Here is a 27,724-nt window from a genome sequence, read left to right on the forward strand (position 1 = left end):
ACTATTGATTTGCGAGTAGAGACCACTCCCACTATTGAAACTTATTTTGGCCAGAGTTCTTGGTGTGCTTTTTTCTTGTGTAACACCCAGCCTGATGTTGAAGGACTAAAAACCTTGAACACTGTTTTGTGAAATGTTTATGGGCTCTCCCCATTCCCCCTCCCCACCAACTGTGAATTTTAGAAGTATCTAGAAATTCTATCACTTCATTGTTCTTCATGGCTTGGCTTTTAACAATGTTTTATGACTTCATCTTTAGAAAATAAACATTTCAATATTCAATACTCTTCAGTCTGCAAAGAGGACAGGCTACTTCTCCTGTATCTAGCAATTTCAGCACTTGCATTTAAATTGGTTAATTACACCTTCATATTGTATGCCTAATTGTAGATCTTCAGCAAAGTGTACTGCTTCTTTATTCTGGTTTGTAAAATACAATAAATATTGCCAGCTTCTGTGTCCAAAATTTTAATTAAGTCTTTTTTTGTTTAATTAAAAGGAACTTGGGGGAAATGGAGACAGTTGTTTTTGTTCTCTTACATTTCAAAAAACCTTTCAAAACCTGGAAATTCTTCTCTTTTCCAAATAAGACCTAATTATTGTGATGGGACAGAACGTCAGAACTGGGTGACAATGATGGTATTTGGAAATATCCCTGCTTTGGAAAACAACAGAGACATTATGAGCTGTGCCCAAATTCTCCCTGAAGTTTGGGCTTGGCTCCTAGTGGGCTCACTCTGTCACCAGCATTCCTTGTTGCTAGTGGACAACTTTCTCAAAGCTTGCTATTATGAAAAACAAAGGAACATAGGAAGCTGCATTACCCTGAGTTAGATTGTTGGTTCCTCTAGCTGTGTTTTGTGTATACAGGGTTTAGGGCAGTATTATCTCCCAGCCCTTCTTAGAGGTGCTAGGAACCTGGGGCCTTCTGCATGCTCGACCACTGAGATACAGTCATGTCCCAGAATAATAATAATAATAATACTAATAATAATACTAAGAATACTAAGAATACTAATACTAATACTAATACTAATACTAATACTAATAATACTAATAATAATAATAATAATAATAATAATAATAATAATAATAATTTATTATTTATACCCTGCCCATCTGGCTGAGTCTCCCCAGCCACTCTGGGCGGCTCCCAATCAAGTATTAAAACAATACAGCGTTAAATATTAAGAACTTCCCTGAACAGGGCTGCCTTCAGATGTCTTTTAAAGATAGGATAGCTACTTATTTCCTTCACATCTGAAGGGAGGGCGTTCCACAGGGTGGGCGCCACTACTGAGAAGGCCCTCTGTCTGGTTCCCTGTAACCTTACTTCTCGCAATGAGGGAACCGCCAGAAGGCCCTCGGCGTTGGATCTCAGTGTCTGGGCTGAATGATGGGGGTGGAGACGCTCCTTCAGGTATACAGGACCGAGGCCATTTAGGGCTTTAAAGGTCAGCACCAACACTTTGAATTGTGCTCGGAAACGTACTGGGAGCCAATGCAGATCTCTCAGAACTGGTGTTATGTGGTCCTGGCAGCTACTCCCAGTCACCAGTCTAGCTGCCATATTCTGGATTAATTGCAGTTTCCGGGTCACCTTCAAAGGTAGCCCCATGTAGAGCGTGTTGCAGTAGTCCAAGCAGGAGATAACTAGAGCATGCACCACTCTGGTGAGACAGTCCGCGGGCAGGTAGGGTCTTAGCCTGCGTACCAGATGGAGCTGGTAGACAGCTGTCCTGGACACAGAATTAACCTACGCCTCCATGGACAGCTGTGAGTCCAAAATGACTCCCAGGCTGCACACCTGGTCCTTCAGGGGCACAGTTACCGATATGAGAGCAACGCAGCTGCAGACTGGTAGCTTGTTTACATCACATGATGTGACTAGCTGTGGGAAAGAATCTTCCCGGAAGTTCACAGGCTTCACAAAGCTTTGTTCAGTGTGTTATCTTCCTGTTGCGTATGTGAAGGAAGTCTTAGTTGCTTGCTTGCTGAACACTGAACTGTTCGGACATTTTTTTTATAGAGTTGCACAGTCAGAAATAAACAAGATGTAAAAGGCTTTCTGACTATCTTCTTTCCCTTGCTGGGATGCAAGGAGGGAAGGGGGTGTGCATTTTCCACGCTGGGAAATGTCGCCTATCAAGATCTCCTGGACTGCGGGGAGTGCAGCCAGGGCACATCACCGGTAAACAAGCCCGGGAGCCTGGGAGAGTTGCCAGCCTTTCCCGAGGGGGCTTGTTTTCCAACATTCAGGACCAGGGAATCTCCCACACCCACCCACCCCCTGTCCTCCAAAAACAGTACTTCTGTCTTGTCAGGATTCAACCTCAATCTTTTAGCCGCCATCCATCCTCCAACCGCCTCCAGACGCCTCCAGGGGCCCAACATCTGGGGAAGTTTATAGAAGCTGCTGTGGAACAGATGAATCATCTAAGGTAGGAGTGAAGAACACTTTTTTCTGTTGAGGGCTTCATTCCATTCCAGAGCCCAAAGTAGTCAGGGAGATGGATCAAAACTGAATGGCTCACCCATTTTTCTTGCCAGCCCTTTCCCTGCTCTTTGCCATGTGAGCCCATGAGGACTCATACTGCCCACAGGTTTCCCAGCCACAGTCTAAGGCCTGGACACTGTGCATTCAATGTATTGTTACTGGAGAAACTAGGAAATGGAGGTCCCAGTGCCTCGTGGCTCCAACAGTTGAGCAGAGAGGCACTGGGAAATCAATTTCCCAAGCTTCCCAGTGGCAACAGATGCTGTGCACAAGGCTTCTTCCATCGCTTCAAGCCCCACACATAACCTTCACCCCCACAAAGTTAATATTTGATGCTCCAACATTATAAGTTCTCAGAGCACTCAAATCTGTGCGTGTGTCTGGTGGCGAGAGAACTTTTTCTGGAAGTTCTCTGTTTTTTTGTTTTGATTTATTAAAACTTAGTACAAAGTGAGTCAAGGGATGCTTGTTAATCACTGATTCTTATAGGGAAAGTGTGATGGTATGATAATCTTGGTGGAGACATTGAGAAGAACAATTCAAGCATATAATCTCACAAAACTAATTGATATTTATAGCATGACATTTTTACCAATATCAGGGCATTTGCTATTAGTCCCATTCAGTTTTAATTAAATCCAAAGTAAATTGCATTGATTTAAAATATTTAAATACTGCCTTTTCAGCACCAAGCATTTGAGGCTTCAAATGTTGAGTCTCTTTTCTGTTCCATAGGATTAAAATGCATAGGAGATGGAACAAAATCTGTGTCTGATCTGAATATCAGCATTCTTAAGAGTGCTTTCCTAAACCCGTAAATGAGGTTCTCTTCTCAGAAGACAAGGTTGCTGGAGGGAAAAGTACAGTTGTAGGAACATAACTAGTTTGCTTTGTAAAAGTAGGAACTCGATATAGAATTAAAACTTGTTCCTTTCTAAAATGAACCTTCCAAGCACTGACAAGGATCCTATTATGCAGAATCTAAGAAATGATTTGATAAGCACTCAATTTCTCTAAAAAATTAAGGACGCCCATAAAGCATATTCATTCAAAATACAATTTCCAAAGTGTAGAAAGACCTTTGTTTCAAAGACCTTAGGAAGTTAATTGGCAATAATACAAAAAACTCTCCAAAATCCAAATATCATTTTGCCATTGAAACCACAAGGACTTTATCATGACCCCGTAAAGCAGAACGTATTGATTTTCAAGTTGTGTTATTACTGAGCTTTACCTATCTATGACTTCTAGGTCAGCTCAATTTTCAGAGAGGTCTGGGGTGAACTCCAGATTTACTCTGATCACAGAATAGAAAAGAGGGTGTAGATTTGCACACATAAAGTCCAAATGTGATATAAAATACATATCCAATGCAATGCTACTGTCAAGGCTGCTGAGTCTTTATTTTATTTTTTCAGTTTCTAGTATATAAAACACATGGCCACAGTTCCAGCTTCTATGATATGCAAAGAAAAACAACAACACGCTTTCACTGAAAGGAAAACATGTGGCGCAGTGTGGTACTTTCTGGAAATATTCATAGCAAAGCACTCAACATACCCCAAAGTGATGTTTCAGTCTGCCACCTTGATTTAAAATAGCACACAATGTCCAAACTATGACCAAGTCCACCAACCCCAACTCAACGACTCTTGTGCCCAGTCTGGGGACAATATTTTGAGAGGCAGCTGAAGCTCTGCCAAAAAAGAGGTGAAGTCACGCCAAAGTCACGCTTTGGTGCGCCATTTTGACTCAAACTGACAACTGGCTTCCAAACAGCCATTCACAAAGGCTGCCTGCTACCCTTATCTCAGGAACCTTCATGCCAAACGTTTTTGCAATGATATCTCAGGAGGTAGTTGAACCTATAGAAAACAAATGGAGAAACAGAGAAAAGGACAAATGATTTCCCAAAGCCCAAATGTCCACAGCATCATGTAAACAGTGCTTCTGTGTTTAAATTGCAGCACAAGAATTTATTGAGCAAGCTGCAGAAGACTAAGGTTTTCTTTAACTAGCAAACTCACGATAACTTATTATTCAGTGTCGCAAGACAATGTTGTCAATGCTAATGTTCAGTGCTATTTTTCTAGAAAAAGAGGTACTGCAACTCACCGTGAACATCTCCCTCGTTCTCTTAGAATGGCAATGGCACCCGCCTGAGAGGTGCTAGAGTTGAGCTCCAGTGAGCTCCAGCTGAAAGAAAAAAAGCCCAGGTTATAGTGTAAGCTTGGAGGTTTTATTACAATCAACCAGTATATAAATCTTGGGAAATAAGTAGGTGTAATGGTTCTAGGGGTTGCTCGTGCGTAAATCTGCACCACACCTGGCTGGGTTGCCTGAGTGAACCCTTTCTGTCCGGACAGCCACTCACCCGTGGCTGTCTCAATCGCTGGCAGAATCCGTCAGTGGGCGTTTCTTGAACTTCTTCCAGCAAAGAAGCTCTTTGACGCCTAGTCTCCACCTACTCTCCCTGCGTGGAAGCCTTCTGCACAGGGAGGGTGTGGGCAGCGGAGGACCCGTGCTCTCCCCGCTGGTCTCCGGCGAGGAGTCATGGAGCCACCTCGCCGATTCCCCCATCTGCCCCCCCTTCTCCACTGGTGCTACGCTGATTTCCTTCCCCAGAAGATGGGCTGCTTGTCTCCCTCCCGGGACGCTCTCCGGAATCCCTCTGGAGCCCTCCCTCTCCCTCTGGCTCCGATGGCAGTTCCCTGACAGTAGGTAAATAGTAAAAGAGACTTCCAAGGACAATCTCAGTTAGGTGATCTTCATAACCAAGTCTTTATTACCCAGTAAGGAAACACATGTTCTATTTTAGCTTGAGGAGATTTTGCCACAATCCATAAACAGTTCAGAAGATATTTGTGGCCCTGCTAATGTTAATATTAAACTTGAGCACCAGTGAAAGCTACTGTTACCCTCCCCACTATCCATGCCAACATTGCAAGGATCAGAAAATCTGAGGCATACTTGGGACTCTACATAGCCTTGTTTCTGTGTAAGTAACTGGGTTTCTGAAATTGGTCAGAAAAGTAACAGCTCTTAGTTCCTACTGCAGGCCTGGGAGATGTTAAGTTGTGGGTGAACATATCAGACGACACAGCGATTCTTTAAACAGCTCTTGTTTATTCACAGGCCAGAACAGAACTGAACTGAAGGGTTCGGCCAGCCTGCTTATATAGAGCTCCACTACAATGCAACAGTAACCATTTTCTATTACTATCCAATCACTGAACATCACCTTCAATCTCTTATTTTCATATGTGGACCTGAGTGAAAACTATCTACAGTATCCCCCTGCTGGCCCAGGGTGAAAACTTCACTACATAACAGTAGAAATGGGTTGCTGTGAGGGGTGTGGGTGTGGATCTGGTTTTATTTGCATTTTAAAGTGAACCAACGGGCTCCAAATGAGCCAAATACTTGCAGGAAATAAATACATTCATGTTTATTAACATCACATAGAAGAAGTGATTGTGTGAGATGGGGCATTTTACACATTGCATTTTTCTACATTTGAAAGCAACATTTTACATTCATAGAAGAAGTCTATGTAACCACTGTATGCTTAACAAATATATGTATTGTTCAGGTATTTGTGCTACAGTACCAGAAATGGCCATGAATTTCTAACATAAGAATACATCATAATAAGAGGAATTCAGTGTAGTGCTCTGGCAATCATCTATCACCTATCTATTCCCTATATGCCCAGATCCAGGTTTGGGGCAAGTACTCTTTGGTGAGAGAGCCCCAGCAGAGCTTTAAAATCACAAACATGCAGCAAAGTAAAGCGTAGAAATATAGGATGTTAAATGTTTAAAATATCCTCTTCAAATCTCCCAACTTCCCTTAGCATGGAAGGAGACCACACATTTGGCAAGTTAAAAATGGTTTACTTACAAACTCTTCAAAGGTCAGATTCATGTGCTTTTCCATGTAGCAGGAAGAAAAGACAGTAAGGAAATTCCAAATAGGTAAGTGTGTCTATTATTTATTTATTTATTTATTTATTTATTTATTTATTTATTTGTATAGAAACACAAAGATGGCTTGGATTGATTGGAACAACCAGCCCACACATCCTAACTGCTAGGGTTCACATGGTGTCAAAAATGGTGGAACAAAGTGTTTGGTAACCTTTCCTCTTTTCAAGCCATCGAGGAAGCTGGCCACTGTCTGACTCTTGTGGGAGCAAATTTAATAGTTTAACTATGTACTGTGAAGTACTTTCTTTTGTCTCCCCAGACTCTTACAGCATTCAGCTTCACTGGAAAACTTAATACTAGAAGACTTAATACAAAGTTCCATAAACAAATACAGAGAACGTTGTCCTCTCACATCTCTGTCAAACCATCATGCTTTTATATTGCCACTTTTTAAATAAATTCAGCATTATTTGTTCAAATGGTGACACTTTGTCTCAGGAAATATTGTGCCACCATCTACAGACTAGACACGTTTTCATTATTTCTTTTCAAGCGACAATAAACAAAGATGTTCCCATTTATTTCTTTTTACTGAAATAGGACTTTAAAGACGGGTGCTAAACTCTCTGAAAGCCGAGAAAAGGAGCTGAGTGAATTCTCTTGCAAAGAGCTTTCATTATAATTGGATTATGACTACTATTAGCATAGATTTCCATGAAAATGGGTCTCATCTACCTGGCTCTGATTTCACTTAACATATTTTTTACACTGGTGTTGTTTCCAGCTACTTTTAATGGCATGGCCTTTGAGAATGACAAAAATCAGATTTAGGCCTACTTCATGACTGCAGACAGCTTAGACATTTATCTCTTTCATTTGCCGTCCACCTGAGAATTGCTTATTGCTTATGCTTATTGCTATGTTTAGCGGTCGGCATAGCAGCGGTATTAGACCTAGCAGACGTAGCAGAACAATAAATTTTAAAATATTTGTAGACTAACTCTGAGAGACTGATTCTGCACTTGTGATAACCAAAGAGACACTAGGCACTTTATACCCAACCGGTGTCTTTTGCATCACACTCCCTTTCCCTTTGTGAACACTTGCTATGATGTAGTGAATTTGCCCCTTGTAATTATTATTTTAATATATCTACATGCCACTTTTCCCCAAGTCAGGCTCTCCTTGGTAGCCACCAGTTGCACAGAGTATCAGAATTCACATGGTGTGCTGTGGTCTAAACCACTAAGCCTCTTGGGCTTGCCGATCAGAAGGTTGGTGGTTCAAATTCCCACGACGGGGTGAGCTCTCGTTGCTCTGTCCCAGCTCCTGTCAACCTAGCAGTTTGAAAGCATGTCAAAGTGCAAGTAGATAAATAGGTACCGCTCCGGCGGGAAGGTAAGTGGTGTTTCCGTGCGCTGCTCTGGCTCGCCAGAAGCAGCTTAGTCATGCTGGCCACATGACCCGGAAAGCTGTCTGTGGACAAATGCCAGCTCCCTCGGCCTGAAAAGTGAGATGAGCGCCGCAACCCAATAGTCGCCTTTGACTGGACATAACCGTGCAGGGGTCCTTTACCTTTACTTTACAGTGGGCACACTGAATACAAACTTAATTCATCCCGGGGGTCCGTAATTACCCCAAAAAGTCCGTATCCGGAGGTGCTGCTTCTGCGCCCATGTGTGGTGTGATAGAGGACTTCTGCACATGTACCCATGGCGAATACCAGAAGTATACACTTCTGGGTTTGCCACATTTATAACTCAAAATTATGTTACCTTAAGGTAACGTAACCCAAGGCACCACTGTACTGTGTTAAACAGCAGGGCCCTGCACCAGATCTTGTTGAGTCCTGGATCCCAAATCAAATTGGGACTGAATTGGGTCAACTTTAAATTGAGCCAGGCCAGGTTGAGGCTGCCTCAGTTTGCCTCCTCTTGGATCAGGTCCACTCAGAGAGATCTGGGGCCACCAAACGGGGCTATCTGTCAGTAAGGAGAGCAGGGAGGCCGAGATGTTAGGTGTTTCTCCCCCTCTCCTCTTGACGTTATGTTTAATTATAAACCTGATTAAATATGGGAGTTGTGGGGGTTGGAAGAAAAGCACAGAGACCATGAACTCTGCAAGGCCCCCAGTTGGTTTGGAGCCTGAATCCAGGTTGGGTCAGCACCACATCATGTTGGGTCAGATTAGAGCCACGCAAAGGTGCCAGATTAAGCCCTAAAATAGATTGAGTGTGTGTGCACACATCCCTAATAAATAGTATAGACATAGCTCAGTTGGATAGAGCGTGGTGCTAATAACACCAAGGTTGCAGGTTCAGTCCCTGTATAGGACAGCTGCATATTCTTGCATTGCCGGGGGTCACACCAGATGATCCTCAGTGTCCCTTCCAAGTGTATGATTCTATGATATCATAAGGGATGCCAATGTCATGTGCGAACCAGCTTTGACTCGCACAGCCATTTTTGTTGCAGAGCAGTTATCACAAGTTTCTTTGAGCTGTAATCATCCTGTAAAAGTATCAATGGAATGAGTTTACAAACTTCAAACAGTGAAGACGGCATCGTAAACAATAGCATCATAAACAGTAGCATCATAAACACCAGTGGATTAAAAAATAAAATAATAGATGCAGATCTATGTAATGTCTGAATGCATTTTAAGCACTAATAACTTTTCATCAAGAATTTTTATTCTTTTATTTTTGTTTTATTTATTTCAACAACATCCCTTTAGGCTGCTCTGAGATATGTGACCTGAAAAGATTTATCTGTCCAAGTCAACATGTCATTACAGAGTTTGTATGTATCAATGTATCTGTTACTGAAAATGCTCAAGAAAAGGTACAATGAGAACACTGTTTTTTAAAAAAACTTTTAGTTTTACTAAAGACCAATGAATAAAAACAAACAAACAAACATAGGAATTGCCATTTGATAGCAACACTATCTGCCACCAAAGTTTCACTTGTCTTGATTTTCTGTAGTTGTAACCTCTTGGAGAAAGGGATGGGGGACGTTAATAATGGAAATCATGGCAGCACAGTCATTAACAGAATTCACACTTAACAGATGACATGTGGATGTGTGTGCGCATTCTGAAATGACTTGAGGCAATTTCCCAACTTGTGTGAAACTTTGTGCCTATGAGTCATCTTAAAGAGGAAAACAAAATCCCTCTTATCAAGATGCAGATAAAAAGAATAGGACGGAATCTTTAATAACATAAAAATAGATTTGTTTTTTGGGGGAAAGATAAAGAAAGCAATCCTTTTAAACTTGAAATCATAGGAAGCATTTTCTTCCTGATAAATAATGTATTTCCTACAGTCAATCCAGACAGCAGACTTCTTCAAAAACCATTAGCCACTGATCCAATCCCATTTCCTTGAAACCTTACTAATAAATCATGTCCCTTCCTTGGCTCCATCTTATCCTGCAGTCCAGTTGTTCTGTGAATAGTTGTATTCAAGAAAGAGAGACAACTTTCAGGGTCCCCCCCCCTTTCTTTTTTCTTTGGTAACCAATATGGTTCAAAAAAAATTGACCTCACACATTTTGCATTATTCATCTGAGCTTTCAAATGCGTTGCTAGGCAAAGGACCCAAAACGTGCTCAGATGAGAGAGGTATTGATGGAAAGTTCCAGTATGAAGGAGAAGAGAGAAGTACCGTATTTTTCGTCCCATAGGACACTCCGTCCCATAGGACGCACCTAGTTTTTTTTGGGAGGAATAAAGGAATTCCCCCCCCCTTTATTTCCCCCCAAAAAGCAGGTCGGGGAAACTGAACCAGGTCGAGGAACGGCGCTGTGCCTCCCTGCTGTCCCCCGAGCTTGTGGGGCTGGCCGATGTCTGCCTCAGGCGGCAGGCTGCTATCCGCAGTGTGGGGAGCCCTGCGGGGAACTCCTGCAGGGCTCCCCATGCTGCGGATGTCTGTCCGGCGCGCGGGGCGCTCTGCTCCAGGGCGCCCGCCGGCCGGGTGGCAGGCTGCTATCCGCAGCGTGGGGAACCCTGCGGGGAACTCCTGCAAGGCTCCCCATGCTGCGGATGTCTGCCCGGCGCACGGGGCGCTCTGCTTCAGGGTGCCCCGCCTGCCGGGCGGCACGCTGCTATCCGCAGCGTGGGGAGCCCTGCGGAGAACTCCCACAGGGCTGCCTAGCTTGCGGATGTGTTCCCGAAGCGCCGGGCGCTCTGCTTTCAGGGCGCCCGACGCTCCGGGAAGCAGGCTGCTATCCGCAGCCTAGACATCCCTGCGGGACCTCCCGCAGGGCTGCTTAGGCTGCGGATGTCTTCCTGAAGCCTGGAGAGCGAGAGGGGTCGGTGCGCATCGACCCCTCTCACTCTCCAAGCTTCAGCGAAAGCCTGCATTCGCCCCATAGGACGCATCCAGATTTCCCCTTCATTTTTGGAGGGGGAAAAGTGCGTCCTATAGGGCAAAAAATACGGTAATGGTTTGTAAAAGACAAGAAAAGAAAGCCCAACTCACAAAAAAAACACAACCTAAGTGGAACATTGTCCATCTCAGCCTTCCACAGCCTAGTGAACTGCAGGTGGTTAGGACTACAACTTCCACCATCCCTTTTGGCTTGGGCTGATGGGATCTGGTGTCCCAAAGAGATAGAGGGCAGCATGCTGAGGAAGACTGGTCTGCTGCAATGTCTTCAGCCTATTTGCTTTCCTCTATCCACTCTTCTAGAAGCTTCTCAATATTGTTAGCTCTGGGTTCAAAAACTCCAAACGTACATAACACTCGCATTTTGTCTACTGAAGTTGACATTTTATTTCCTGGGCGTTTCCTGGCCACAGCTGATTTTCATACAGTGGTGCCTCGCAAGACGAAATTAATCCATTCCGCGAGTCTCTTCGTCTTGCGGTTTTTTCATCTTGCGAAGCACAGCTATTAGCGGATTAGCGGATTAGCGCTATTAGCAGTTTAGCGGCTTAGCGGCTATTAGCGGCTTAGCAGCTTAGTGGCTATTAGCGGCTTAGCGGCTTAGAAAAAAGGGGGGGAAAGGGAAAAAACTCGCAAGAACTCGCAAGACGTTTCGTCTTGTGAAGCAAGCCCATAGAGAAATTCGTCTTGCGAAGCACCTCAAAAGACGGAAAACTCTTTCGTCTAGTGAGTTTTTCGTCTTGCGAGGCATTCGTCTTGCGGGGCACCACTGTACTCTCAAGATTCAGTTGCTGCTGCTTGCTATTCAGCGCCTAACAAACATTTGATATAGTAATGGCGTGACTAAAAATACAAATTTGGTTTAAAGGAGTCTCCCCCAACAAGTTGGGTTGTCTAAACTGTTTTCTTGTTTTAGGGACAGAACTACCTAAATTGTATAGAAATTTAGTCATGTATGCTGCTACAGCAGCAAGAATGATACTCAGCCAAAAGTAGAAGGAAGTAGAAGTCCTAGCAAAGGAAGAATGGAAACAAAAACTTATGGAATATGTAGAAATGGTGATACCTATTGGAAGAATAAGAAATCAAGATAACAAACTTTTTATAAAAGAATGGAAATGGTTTATTGAATATTTACAGATAAATTGCACACAAATAGAAAACATTGGCAGGATTATTGTAATAACCTGCAGTTTCATATATTTAAAGAAGATGAATAAATGAGCAAATTAGGTCAATTTGGATATGCAGAATATATTAAAAAAAAACAAATTTAAGGAACTGCAGAAAGAGGGGGAAGGAAGTCAAGTTTTGAAATGTTAAAATGATTGTAAAATTAATGAAATGTATAAATCTGAAAAGTTTGTGTGTGTGTGTGTGTGTGTGTGTGTGTGTGTGTGTGTAAAACACAATAAGGTAAAGGTAAAGGTAAAGGTACCCCTGCCCGTACGGGCCAGTCTTGACAGACTCTGGGGTTGTGCGCCCATCTCACTTAAGAGGCCAGGGGCCAGCGCTGTCTGGAGACACTTCCGGGTCACGTGGCCAGCGTGACATTGCTGCTCTGGCCAGAGCCAGAGCCAGAGCCGCACACGGAAACGCCGTTTACCTTCCCGCTGGTAAGCGGTCCCTATTTATCTACTTGCACCCGGAGGTGCTTTCGAACTGCTACGTTGGCAGGCGCTGGGACCGAGCAGCGGGAGTGCACCCCGCCGCAGGGATTTGAACCGCCGACCTTTCGATCGGCAAGCCCTAGGCGCTGAGGCTTTAACCCACAGCGCCACCTGCGTCCCGTAAAACACAATAGGAAGACACAACTCCCTGGCTACACAGTCAGACCTGGAATGGTGCTTCCCAAATGACTTACATGGAAATCTCCATTTCCCCAACAAATTTCCTCACTTTCTCCTCAGGCACCGCATTATTTGCCATTTTATATATCTTCCTACACCTCAGGCATATTTGAGCCAATATCAGTAACAAAGCAATAGTTCACCATGTCAAGGAAATACGCATATATAAATGATGGCGCTCTGCACTCCTCTTCTGAGGACTTTGCAACCATTAATAGTAATGCTGAACATGATCGAGCTATGTAGAACAAGCCTGTTTTTCTCAGGATGTTAATCAGATAAGTGGGTTTAACCCAAGGGAAGATTTAGAAAAATCAAATCTAAATTAAATATGATCCACTCATCTGTAAAATAATCATGTGAAAAATGAATTAGGAAGCCGAGAGCTGATGGTGTTCACTTTAAGAACAACTTCCCATATTAAGATTTTAGATGCCAGAGATATGTGGCGCCTCCTGAGAAACGTTTGATAATTCAACAAAATATCTATGGATGTGTCATCTGAAATAAGGTTCCCTAACACAGCACCTTCCAGATGATTTTGGACTACAACTCCCATCAGCTTCAGTCAGCATGGCCAGTGCCAAGAGATTATGGGACATGTAGTCCAATCACATCAGGCTGTGCGAGGCTGTTCTAAGTGGAAGCCTTCCGAACTGTCCACCAAGTTTCTTTTAGGTAATATTGGGTGGTAACTTAGAGGTGCATAGTTTGCGTGTGAAGACCCCCAAAAGCACCCCCAAAATAAAGACACAATAGACACAGAATATAGTTTAAGGTTTTTGGCATTAATTTTGGCCTCAGCTTCATTGATTACAGCATGTGAGTGGTTGCTTAGGCATTGGTTCCAGACTCCCTGAACCTGCACAGTGGCAGGAACAGGATTGACACTGGGCACCACCATATGTCAGTAAGGGAAAGCATCCTGGGGGAACGAGAACTCCTTCGATCTCACAGCTCACCCCAGATGCTCCCAGGGGCTCTGGCGTGGCCCTAGCCCCTTGACAGGGTTCAGACAAAAGCAAGGTAAGCCCCTGGATTCCTTTAATGGAATTCCCTAGCAGCAATGGAGGGGCAGGCATAGCCAACCATGTCCCCTCCACAAAATATTGAACCAATGCCTTACCGCCAACCTTACAAAGTTGTGACGATTTGCTACACGGTAGGCAAAAACCAAGTGGCAACAGCCAATCAGCCAAATGGCAAAATTCCTACCGGGCCCCTGCTCCAAAACAGATGACCCCATGACAGGCATAGCAAGGCCAAAGGGTGGGAGGGCGGGTGATCTGATGCTCATCGCAGAAAAGAGAAAGCTCCCAGCGACATGCAGCAGCTTAAATAGCCCCTCAGTGGCCAATTGACATCCCAGCAGGCCAGATTTCTACTCCAGCAACTATGGGACAACCAATGGGGTGTTGTGGCTAAGCAAATGGTCCCGCCCCACAACAGGGAGGCAGTTTAGGTGATCTCACTGCAACATGTGCCCTCCATGATGGAGGACACGATTTAGCATAGAAGTTATTTCTATGCAGGTACACTCAGAAATAAGTCCTATTCAATTCAGTGAAACACTGTCAAGAAAGGGTGAATATTATTGGAGTCTAAGTGTTAGGAGATGGGTACTACCTCTGGTGGGGGATCCATCTATACCCTCCAACATTTCTCCAATAAAAATAGGGACATCCTATTCAATAATAATAATAATAATAATAATAATAATAATAATAATAATTTTATTATTTATACCCCACCCATCTGACTGGGTGGCCCCAGCCACTCTGAAAAGCTTCCATATATATAAAAAAACATAACAAAACATTAAACATTAAAAAAACCCTTTTCTGTACAGAGCTGCCTTCTGTCAGGCAGCAGAGGATTCAAGCCCCCATGGCAGGTTGCCAGAAATGGATAAGACAAGGAAAAGTTCTTACCAACTGCTTTTTATTCAATATTCACAGAGACAGGCTTGGGAATGCAGCCTCTTGGAATAATGGCATTGCCCCGGGTGAGTCTCCACCCACTCCCTCTCTCCCTTCATGTGTCATCACTACGGGTGCTGAGAAGTGCCCTCTGCCTCTGAGCTCTTTGCTCTCCTACTTTCAATGCTCACCGGGATCTAGGAGATGAGGGATCTGGAATGCTTTCTAAAGACACTGTGTCTGTCAGCTGTCACCCCCTGGTGCTTCTTATTCCTCTTCTCCCATTATTTCCCAGCTTTTCCCCTCATCTGCCTCTGAGCTGTGATCTCCCTCAAACCCCTGTTGTAATTCTGAACTGTCATCTTCTTCTCTGGGAGGGTCAGAAAGGGGAGGGGGTCTCCACCATTCCTCCTCTGCTCAGTCCCTGACATCTTCAGATGTCTTCTAAAGGTTCTATAGTTACTTATCTCCTTGGTTTGGGGTTGCATAACTCCATACTATTTCTCAGATGAAAATAGGGACGTCCTACCATAGTCTCCGGACACGGGTGGCTCTGTGGGTTAAACCACAGAGCCTAGGACTTGCCGATCAGAAGGTCAGCGGTTCAAATCCCTGCGACGGGGTGAGCTCCCATTGCTCGGTCCCTGCTCCTGCCAACCTAGCAATTCGAAAGCACGTCAAAGTGCAAGTAGATAAATAGGTACCACTCCCACGGGAAGGTAAACGGCGTTTCCATGCGCTGTTCTGGTTCACCAGAAGCAGCTTAGTCATGCTGGCCACATGGCCCGGAAGCCGTATGTCTGCTCCCTCGGCCAATAAAGTGAGATGAGCGCCGAAACCCCAGAGTCGGCCACGACTTGACCTAATGGTCAGGGGTCCTTTTACCTTTACCATAGCCTCCAACATTTCTCTGGTGAAAATAGGAATGTCCTAAGGAAAAGCAGAATGTTCTGGGAACAAAGCTGAAACTGGGATGGCTCCTGTAAATATAAGACTGTCCCTGGAAAATAGGGAAACTTGGAGGGTTTGCATGTCATGCTCCTTCTGGGGTAGTTTGTCCACCTTTGGTCGCCACCATACACTCAGCTTTCACCTGTGGCTCCTAGAAGCTGTCAGCATGCGTCAGCGGCCATACCTTGGGAATGACTTCAACAGGCGGGCTAAACCAGGTAGCCAATGGGCCTCAAACTTTCAGTAAGTTAGAGCGTTCCCCTGCATGTGAAAACAGGCTCCAGCAGATTGAGCAGACAAGACCATTGTGGGGTCCAACTGTCAAGAAGGTGGCTTCTGCACGAGCTGTAAAGGAATGTGAGGGATTTGGTCAAATCCAGCACATTGGCCTGTTGTTGTTGTTTAGTCATTTAGTCATGTCTGACTCTTCATGACCCCATGGACCAGAGCACACCGGGCACTCCTGTCTTCCACTGCCTCCCGCAGTCTGGTCAAACTCATGTTAGTAGCTTCGAGAACACTGTCCAACCATCTCGTCCTCTGTTGTCCCCTTCTCCTTGTGCCCTCAATCTTTCCCAACATCAGGGTCTTTTCCAGGGAGTCTTCTCTTCTCATGAGGTGGCCAAAGTATTGGAGCCTCAGCTTCAGGATCTGTCCTTCCAGTGAGCACTCAGGGCTGATTTCCTTCAGAATGGATAGGTTTGATTTTCTTGCAGTCCACGGGACTCTCAAGGGTCTCCTCCAGCACCAGAATTCAAAAGCATCAGTTCTTTGGCGATCAGCCTTCTATATGGTCCTTTGTTAGCAAGGTGATATCTCTGCTTTTAAAGATGCTGTCTAGGTTTTTCATTGTTTTTCTCCCAAGAAGCAGGCGTCTTTTAATTTCATGACTGCTGTCACCATCTGCAGTGATCGTGGTGCCCAAGAAAGTAAAATCTCTCACAGCCTCCATTTCTTCCCCTTCTATTTGCCAGGAGGTCATGGGAACAGTAGCCATGATCTTAGTTTTTTGATGTTGAACTTCAGACCATATTTTGCGCTCTCCACTTTCACCCTCATTAAGAGGTTCTTTATTTTTTACTATATTTCTTCCAGCAATCTTAATTCCAGCTTGGGATTCATCCAGTCCAGCACATAGGCCTAGTAGCCCTCAAATACTTTCAGATGAATGAACACGTCCCATGTTTCCCCCTCCGTTGGCCATTTCTACTTTGTACATGTATAACATATGGCGGAAGAGAAAAAGTGTTCCATTAGCAAATGCTCAAGATGGCTTATGTTGGCCAACAATTTCCTAGGCACGAGGCTGCTACTGTTATTAGGCCTCATAAACTTGTACTTGAATGTTAGCTTGATTATCATCACATGGAGCTGGCTGCATTTATGGCTCTGCCATGATGCTGCCTTATCATATTTCTCATTGGACAGAGGCCACGAGAAGGCCAGAAATAATGGCAAGGATCACAATAAACCAGAACAACAAGTTTCCACAAATGTTGCTGCAACCCAAAGGAAATCTGAAAAGGTTGTGATTCATGTCTGATACTCCTGAATATTTTGCTGTGTGAGGGGATAAAGAGAGAAAGCAAGCATGATTTCATTGCAGAGGACATCATCTATTGATCTATGAATGGTCTCCTCCATCATTCGCTTGACACTGTGGTGTGTCATTTTGATGACAAACTTCATCAAAGCAGATAAAAACTTGGGGCACTTTGTATCTTAATGGAGAGAGAAAACATCAGAAAGTGCTTTGATCTGGAGATGTTGAAGCACTTACACAGACTTTCTATGTGTGCTTGCTTCAACATTTATTTATATTATTTTTAGTTTAAAGAATCTCTTACTAGATAAGAAGGCTCCTAGAGTACCTTAAAAATCTACAGAACAATAATGAAATGAATAAAATGTTTAAGATAACCTTTGTTCAGAGACCAGAAGCTTTTCTTTTAGGCATTGCAGGTCAAGATTTGCCAAAAGAAAAGAAGCTTTTTATGTACGCTACAACCGCAGGTAGGATATTTCTTGCCCAAAGATGGAGAAGCGACAAAACACCAATGTGAGGGTTCTAGGGGTTGCTCGTGCGTGAATCGGCGCCATGCTTGGCTGAGTTACCTGGGTGAACCCTTTCTGTCCAGACAGCCACTCACCCGTGGCTGTCTCAATCGCTGGCAGAATCCGTCAGTGGGCGTTTCTTGAACTTCTTCCAGCAAAGAAGCTCTTTGACGCCTAGTCTCCGCCTACTCTCCCTGCGTGGAAGCCTTCTGCGCAGGGAGGGTGTGGGCAGCAGAGGACCCGTGCTCTCCCTGCTGGTCTCCAGTGAGGAGTCATGGAGCCACCTCACCGATTCCCCCATCTGCCCCCCCTTCTCCACTAGTGTTACGCTGATTTCCTTCCCCAGAAGATGGGCTGCTTCTCTCCCTCCCGGTATGCTCTCGGGAATCCCTCTGGAGCCCTCCCTCTCCCTCTGGCTCCGATGGCAGTTCCCTGACAACCAACTAAAGAACAATGGCAAGAAAAATTGATGGAATATGCCGAAATGGCAAAGCTAAGTGAAAGACTTAGAGACAATGACAATAGAGACTTTAAAAAAGACTGGGAATCATTTATGAGGTACTTACAGAAATAATATAAAGAAATAGGCTCACTAGCAGGTAAACACTTACAAGTAAGAAAATAAATACAGAAATGATAAAGATAATGTCAAAATGATAAGAGAATAACAATATTAGACTTCCGGTCGGCGCCAGCGCTTAATGGCGGTCCTCCCTTCGAGCTCCGGAGGAGGACTGCTTCACGAGTTCGGGTCTGACCACTACGGCGAAGCGGGGACCCTCAAAAATCACAGGCGCGGAAGCCTGTGAGCAAGGAGACTCGGTGGGCACCATTTGCACCCCCCTTTACTGCAAAAGAGCCTTTTTAAAGGCTCCGGAGTGGCATTGGGTGCGCGCTGTGCTGAGAGTCGCTACCCAGCCCGTGGAGTGAAGCCGCGTCGCCATGAGCGGAGAGCGCCGATTCCTTCCTGAAATTTGGAATTGAATTTGAATACCCGTAAGTAGGATTGAAAGGCTTACTGGGATTTACAAAATTTTCTTGAAATCTGGCCGAATATGGGAAAGGTAAAAATAAAGGAAGTCTGCCTTCCCCGGACTGCATGACAGCTAAAGCAACAAAATTATAAAGCTGAAATTGGATGAAAAAATTAATTTGAAAGTTGTTTAACCTGGACATTGAACTTGAACCTCCCCCTAGCAAGCAGGAGCAAGGGGGAAGAGAAGTGGACTTTGTTTAACCTGCATGGGAAAAAGCAAAAGGAAAAAAGTTTTTCTGCCGTTTTAGACTCTTGGAACGGACTGCCTGAGCAAGGCACCGAGGTGAACTGTCATTTGAGATTTGTTACAAAGTTGGGACTCTATTTGTTTCAAGTTCGGGACTTTATAGTAACTACTGACTGACAGCTTGGTTACATTTGAAGATTGTTGCTAATAACTTTTTTGGGGGTCTCTCTGTTTCTGTTTCTCTGCTTGTTGGATACTTTGGATTACCCCCTCTAGAGGGCTGAGGGGAAACAGTTGCAAACAGGCTGTAAAGAACAAGTCAGTGGATTTTTCCATTTAAAAGCTGCTCCTGTGGGAACGACCTTGGGACATGAGTGGCCCAGTAGACAAGATAACAACAAGAGCTAAGAGCAAAATTGCACAAAAGGAAAGGGGCTCAATATCAAGTATACTGCCGGCAGGCGTAGCTGGGCAGGAAAAAGCTCCAAACTTATCTATGGATCCAGTGACACAAGCATTAGTAAAAATAAGTGAATCTTTAGAAGCCCTGACAAAGCAGAGTACAGAAAATACTAAACAGCTGACAGAACTTTCAACAAAATTAGATTTGAATACTAAAAGCATTACATCTAATACAGAGAGTATAAATAAATTGATTGAAGAAAGTTCTACAACTCGAAAAATTGCTGAAGAAGCTAAAATTACTGCAGAAACTACCCAGGAAAAATTAATACCAATTTGTAAAAAGTTGAATGAACATGAGGCGACCTTGTCTTTGTGGGAATTACAGAGGAAGGAGAGAAACTTGAGATTGAGACTAGTCCCTGAAAGTGAAAAGGACAACTTGGTGGACTTTCTTACAAAAGAGTTTTCGGAATTTTGGCAGGTAAACCTGGAGGAAGAAGAATTTAAGATAACAGCTGCCTTCAGATTGGGTAGGAGGCAAAACAGAAAGATGCCAAGGGATTGTCTGATAACCTTAAGATCTAAAGAGGAAAGAGATAAAATATTAAATCTACATTATCAAAGAACTCTAGAGATTGAAGACGCTTATGTGCAAATTTACAAGGACATCCCTAAATACATTCTGGAGGCAAGAACTCATTATAAGGACTTGGTTTACTTGCTGAAAAAAAACAACCTACCTTTCAGGTGGGAGTTTCCACAAGGTTTGTCCTTCAATTACAAAGGAAAGAAAGTAAAAATAAGAACAGTGCAAGATAAAGAACAATTTTTGGAAAGAAACGAGGAGGACCTTCAGAAGGGAGTGGTGGAACCGATATCAGGAGCAGATATCCTGAATTTAACATTTGGACTTATGTATGCTACCACAGCAGCAAGGATTCTCTTAGCAAAGTATTGGAAGACACAAGAACTACCCACGCTGGAAGAATGGCAGACGAAGGTGATTGACTATATGGGATTGGCAGAGATGACTGGCAGAATCCGTGACCAAGAAAAAGAGACGGTGGAAGATGATTGGAAGAAATTTAAAGCATATCTCAAGAACTGCTGCAAAATTAATGAGGGTTAAAATGTCAAGGGAAAGGAAAATATAGAATTACAGCTGTAACTGATTAAGTATGAGAATGGAACTAAAATAAGAAAATGTTATTATTTGATTGACGTGAGGGGTTGCTGGAAAAAAGTTTAAAACAGGATGCAGAAAAGGGGAGGTAAGGGGAAGTCTGGGAAGCAAGGGTTAGGAAAAAGAGGTTTTGAAATTATACATGTTTATATGTTTTTGTTTGTTTTTCTGTGTGTGCTGTTTTGTCTATAATTTGTGTTGTTAAATCAATAAAAAATTATTTTTAAAAAAGAGAATAACAATATTAGATATAAAGAACGCAATATGAAGATCTAATTTAGCAAGCAGGGGAATTAATATGTTAAAAACCAGAACAGAAAGTTGAGGGAAGTCGGGGGAGGGGAGGGGGAAATCTGGGAAGTTGTATTCACTTTTTGTTATTGGATATGTTATCATTATAATGAAAATGTAAAACACAATAAAAATTATTATAAAAAAAGAAATCTACAAAACAAAACAAATCCATTCAGTCCCTACCCTTAGAGTTACAAATAAAAAAGCACACAGAAAGAAAGAAAAAGCAAAGGAAGGATGGGGAAAAAAGAAAACAAACTCAAGTGTCATTTTTTCGCAATATATGTTTTATAATGACCAGCTGGGATAGACAGTTCAGCTCGCCTGGTGGAATTGCTGCAGCTAGGAGACAATTGGGATTAGCCAAAGGCAGCTAATGAGATAGCTTTTCTTCCTTTCTCTCCTCATGGACAGTATGGAGTTATGCGACCCCCGAGCCAAGGAGATAAGTAACTATACAACCTTTAGAAGACATCTGAAGGCAGCCCTGTATAGGGAAGTTTCTTAATCTTTAGTGTTTTATTAGATGTCAGCTGCGATAGCTCAGTTGGCAGAGCACGAGACTCTGACCCCCTAGGCTGTGGGTTTGAGTCCGACATTGAGCAAAATGTTCCTGCATTTGGGGGGTTGGATTAGATGATCCTTCCGGTCCCTTCCCACTCTTTGGTTCTACTATTCTTTGCTTCTATGATTATGTTTTCATATACGTTGGAAGCTGCCCAGAGTGGCTGGGGCAACCCATTCAGATGGGCAGTGTATAAATAATATTAGAATTATTATTATTATGGAACAGAACGTCCCTATTTTCATCGGAGAAATGTTGGGAGATGTGAAATAAGCAACCCTTATAGAGAAGAAAGTTCCAAAGGGCTGACTGCAGCTGGCTGCTGATTCTGTAGGTTCACCCTACCACTTAATAATAGCCATAGGAACAGGAAGAATAAAAATACAAAATAATAGAATAATCATCAAAATAATCATCGTCATAATCGTTGTTTAGTCGTCTTAGTTGTGTCCGACTCTCTGTGACCCCATGAACCAGAGCATGCCTTGGAAATTTCTTCTCAAAGCTTCTCCTTTTTAATGTCCATAGAGTTTTCATGGCAAAAATACTGGTTTGCCAGTTCCTTCTCAAGGTGGATCACATTTAGTCTAAACTCTCAGCTATGAGCTGTCCGTCTTGGGTGGCCCTGCACGGCATAGCTCATAGTTTCTTGGAGTTATTCAAGCCCCTTCACTATGACATGGCAGTGATCCATGAAGGGGCAAAATAATCATATAAAGTGTTAAAAAAAGCGCGCGCACACACACACACACACACACACACACACACTATTCCATAGAGCGCTCTCTCTCTCTCTCTCTCTCTCTCTCTCTCTCTCTCTCTCTCTCCTATGGTAGACTACAAGGTAATATCTGTTTGTTCAGCCGGTGCATATTTTTAAAGCAGCACATGTGTACACACATGGAAACTATGTATGACCTGGCTTTAAACAAGCAACCGAGATCAACCCAGGATTTCTTTCCTCTGTTTTTTGTTCTCATCTCTCCTAACTTCACTGCGAGAAGTGAGGTTACCGGGAATCAGGCAGAGGGCCTTCTCGGTAGTGGCGCCCACCCTGTGGAACGCCCTCCCATCAGATGTCAAGGAAATAAACTGCTATCTGACTTTTAGAAGACATCTGAAGGCAGCCCTGTTTAGGGAAGTCTTTAATGTTTGATGTCTCATCATGTTTTTAATATTCTGTTGGGAGCTGCCCAGAGTGGCTGGGGAAACCCAGCCAGATGGGCGGGGTACAAATGATGATGATGATGATGATGATGATATTGTCCATGATCACTGACAGCACTAAAATTAACCATTTTGTAAGGAAAATATTATGACATCAAACTTTTAAAACTGAGAATAAAAGGCTTGTTTGTTTTTTAGAGTCAAGGATATCATGTTTCCTCTTGAACCCAAGAAGATCATCTTTGCCTCTTTTGTCTATGGGGACAGTAACCTCTGACAATTTTGTATGCAGGTAAAGTTGCACAGAAAATTGTTTTTCAGCCCTGTTTTTCAGTGCTCCTTCCGCCACCTAGACTCATGCCCTCTTGCAGTCTTGGGATGAAAAGAGAAAGCGTTTAGCGCAGCCATAAATTCACAGTTTAGAAAAGCACTTTCAGAAGGTTAATGTGTACAAACAACAGTGGAAATTATTGTCTTTTGTCCCTGCTTCTGAAAACAATCCTCACTCTCCATCTCCTTGAAGATGTTCTGAGCACCAAAAAAAGGAGGAAAATAAGAAAAAGAAAAAAAGATTACGATAAAGATTTGCTATTCAAGGCCTCCACCCCCTACTTTTTTCTTATTGTAAGTATTCTCCCCCGGTTTTAAAAAAAGAACAGCTTGTTCAAAACAAACAAAAATGAGATTTAAATAATGGGGATACAGTAGAAGATTGTGCAAGTAATATAAACACTGCCGTATGTTGCACATTTCACTTTTTACTCATTTAATCTCATTTTTAATTAGTTTGATTAAAGTGTCTGGCAGGAAGCTTGAGCCGCAACTCGGACTCAAATCTGTGTACTCTGGCAATGTAATTAAAAAGAGCGAGACTTGGTTAATGTGAGGTGATTTGCTTAAAAATGATGGCATCCCTTTCAAATGAGATGCAAAACCTGACCCTGTGCTCTTCAGCACAGCCGTACCAGGACATAGAACTCGGGGGTCCCAGATCTCATCCCTTTCTCTGGAATTGTGAGCTGTCACTCTTCCCACTGTTGAGACAACAGCATCCACTGGCCTGACAGTTCTGGAAGGGACCCCAAGGCTCAACTAGTCCAACCCTCTGCAATGCAGAAATCTCAGCTAAAATATCCCTGACAGATGGCCATCCAACCTCTGCTTAAAAACCTCCGAGGAAGGAGAGTCCACAACCTCCAGAGGGAATCCATTGCACTGTCAAATAGCTCTTATTATTGTTCTTCTTTCATATTTGTCCATAGAGTGTCTATAGTCAAATAAATCCTCCTGTATATACAATTCTTATTGTCTGTCTATATTCATTTACAACTACCATTGGTTACATTAATCACATTATACATTATACATTTTGTTATTTTCTTTATCCATAAATTTTCTTCGTATTTCAGCTTATGAGGTTTATTTCAGTTCTACTGGCTTCACTATTTCACCTTATTCTTCCTATGTATGACATAATTTTTTCCCATTCTTTTTGAAATGTTCCATTGCCCTGTTGTCAAATTTTCCCTGTTAATCTAGCTATTTCTGCATATTCCATTACCTTCTGTCGCCATTCTTCTACTGTTGGTACTTGCTGTTGTTTCCAAACCTGGGCTAACAATAACCTTGCCACTGTTGTTGCATATAAGAATAATTTCTGGTCATTCTTAGTAATGTCTTCTCCTACTGTTCCCAACAAGAATGCCTCTGGCTTTTTCAAAAACGTATATCTAAATATCTTCTTTAATTCATTATATATAATTTCCCAATACGTTTTTACCTTATCACATGACCACCACATGTGAAAGAAACTACCTTCTTTCACCCCACATTTCCAGCAATTCTTGTTTCCTGTTTTATACATCCTTGTCAATTTAATTGACGTGAGGTACCATGGTACAGATGGTTTTCCTGATATTTAGTTGCAATCTCCTTTTTCGTAGCTCAAAGCTGTTGGTTTGAGTCCTACCCTCCGAGGAGGAGAAAACAAGCTTCTTCCCTCTTCCATGTGACAGCACTTCAGATATCTGAAGATGGCTATCATATCTCCTCTCCGTCTCCCCTTTTCCAGGCTAAACATACCCATCTCCCTCGACTGTTCCTCATAAGTCAACATCCTTCTTAAACTGTGGTATGGTGCCATTGTCGTGCTTTCTAGCTGAGAAGCACCACGTCCTGTGTAAAATGAGACGATGTTGTGATGATGACAAAGCAGTCGCTCTGCAGATCCATCTTGATTTGTGCTGGGGAATTCACCGGCCACATCAGAAACAGCATGTGGAAAACTCTTGCACTTCTTTTAACTTGGAATGTGTAGGATCTTGAGGGCTCCAAGAAGAAGAAGAAGAAGAAGAAGAAGAAGAAGAAGAAGAAGAGTAGTTTGGATTTGATATCCCGCTTTATCACTACCCTAAGGAGTCTCAAAGCAGCTCACAACCTCCTTTCCATTCCTCCCCCTCAACGAACACTTTGTGAGGTGAATGAGGCTGAGAGACTTCAGAGAAGTGTGACTAGCCCAAGGTTGCCCAGCAGCTGCATGTGGAGGAGCAGGGAATTGAACCCAGTTCACCAGATTATGAGTCCACACCTCTTAACCACTACACCACACTAGTTGGCTGCTCTTTAACTAGAAAAAAAGATGATCAGCGGAAGGATAAGCCACATGGTTACCTGTATTTACTCATTGACAGAGAAGCTACCAGCTCTCCAGGTTCATGAAACTGCCTACAGCACATGTCTTTCTTTTCAATAGGAGAGTTGATAGCTCAGTGATAGATCATTAATCTTACATATGCAGAAGTTCCTAGATTCAATACCTAGCACCTGTAGGTGGGAATGGGATAAGCTGTCAGTTTTGCTTTCTCATTTTTCCAATCATAAACTCAATTCTCCGCATGTCCGCATCAGTTTGTGATTTTTTTGTTCAAAGTCCTCGTGAAAATTCATTTCTAGCCTGCCTGTTTTTATGTTCTTATGTTCTTTGTATACTGTGTTAGTTTTATGATGTTTCCCACCCTGAGCCCGGCTCCAGCCAGGGAGGGCGGGGTACAAATAAATTATTATTATTATTATTATTATTATTATTATTATTATTATTATTATTTCTCTTAATGCACATGCATTTGAATTTGTGTGCATTATTTCCAGCAGTATGTGCATTTATATGCATACCTTACCTCACCACATGCCATTCATGTACACGTTACCAGGCTGGCGAAGGGCGTTGCAAAATTCAGAGAGGTGTATTTGCTTGTGTCCTGAAAGTTTCCGAAAGTATAAATCAGGTTGGTTTGCCTTTAAATGTAAACTGAATCGAACTGCTCCTCCAATCCTACCTCCAGTTGAAAGGATTAGAAAGCAGGAGATGCAGAAGATCCTGGGGAGTCACAGACAGTCAGAGTAGACAATAGAGACTCCTTGAATCCAACCTGGCCTAGCAGCTTGCTGTATTGGTGGTCCAGGTTGGCTGTAGATTGTTCAGCAGCAGATAAGTGAATGCCAAGCATGGAGAAATGATTAGTCTTTGAGTACTGAAATGTCATGTGAAGCACAGAATACTGGAGAACAGCTAGTAATTTTGAGGCAGGAGACCTTATGAGAGGACAAAGTGGCATGTAATTACTAATGCAGTCTTCAAATTAAGTGGCTGTGCAGGAGTGCGGACTGCACGGGAGGGCAAATTGTTATTTCCTTTCTTGTTCCTTTTATTCTCCTTTCTCTACTATCTGAACTGAATATTTAATGGTCAGGCAGTACATTTCCACTGCAGCCATTTCTCTGAGGTTAATAAGACATGGTGTTTCAGTAAAAGTAATGAGATGTGATGTTTTAGTTTTTTTAATCCCTCTTCTGCCCACCGCTACAATTTGCAACATGCACGTGTGTACAAGTGAGATATCACCATTGCGTATAGTTTCTCTGTGTTTCTCCATGTTGCCCAAATGAGCCAGTTTTATGTGAGGCTGTCTGTGCATCGTCCTTGTTAAGTAATATATTTAATTGACTCATATGTGGTTCAGTTCACCTTCAGACTAACGGCTGTGTGATTCTAATGGTCCAAAATGTGATTTATAAGCTTCACTCGCATAGACAAAGCCTTCTGGTTACGAAGTCAGGAAGGGGGGGGGATAGTTTCAGTGGAGAGGGATAGAGCAGGGAGGAAATGATTGGAATAGAAAATTGGCTTTGTGGAATGCTATTTGCAAGCTGCACTGAGACATCTGTATTTGGTGCATTTTATTGAGCTAGAGAGAGCAAGAGAAAGAAAGAGAAGGGCAGACTGGTATTGCTGCTTCTCATGGTGGAGTAGTGTGACATCCACAGAGAAGTGATTGGAACACATCCCAGCTCACGGAATCGTCTGCCCATGTTCTGCAGCGGGAGTAAGCAATGTTGTGTCCTCCAGATGTTGTTCACCACAGCTCCCATCAGCCCCCTCAAGCCTCATCAGAATGTAAGACAAGATGGATGGATTGTGCCAATGGCCTGTCTAATCCAGCATCATGTTCTCACAGTGGCCAACCAGACACCTGTGGGAAGCCCACAAGCAGGACTGAAGTGCGACAACACTCTCCCCGCCTGTGATTCTCAACAAATAATAATAATAATAATAATAATAATAATTTATTTTTATTCCCCGCCCATCCAACTGGTTTTCCCCAGCCACTCTGGGCGATCCCCAACAGAATATTAATAAAAAAGTGATACAACATCAAACATTAAAAACCTCCCTAAACAGGGCTGCCTTCAGATGTCTTCTAAAAGTCAGATAGTTGTTTATTTCCTTGACATCTGATGGGAGGGCCTTCCACCTGCAGGCCACTACTGAGAAGCCCCTCTGCCTGGTTCCCTGTAACCTCACTTCTTGCTGTGAGGGAACTGCCAGAAGGCCCTCAGAGCTGGACCTCAGTGTCCAGGCTGAATGATCTGGGTGGAGACGCTCCTTCAGGTATACTGGGCTGAGGCCATTTAGGGCTTTAAAAGTCAGTACCAATACTTTGAGTTGTGTTCAGAAACGTACTGGGAGTCAATGTAGGTCTTTCAGGACCCGTGTTATGTGGTCTCGACGGCCGCTCCCAGTCACCTGTCTAGCTGCCGCATTTTGGTATTCAGAGGCATGCTGTCCCTGACAGTGGAGAACTGTAGGACATAGCCATTGTGACAGGTAACCATCAATATCTCTGCCCTCCATGAATTTGTCTACTCTTTGAAAGCCATCAAAGTTTGCTGCCAGGGATGATGGGCACTGGAGTCCAACTGCATTATTAGTCAATGCTAGAAGGATGGATAATCA

Source organism: Podarcis cretensis (genome assembly GCF_951804945.1).
Source record: "Podarcis cretensis genome assembly, chromosome: 10".
Taxonomy (NCBI): Eukaryota; Metazoa; Chordata; class Lepidosauria; order Squamata; family Lacertidae; genus Podarcis; species Podarcis cretensis.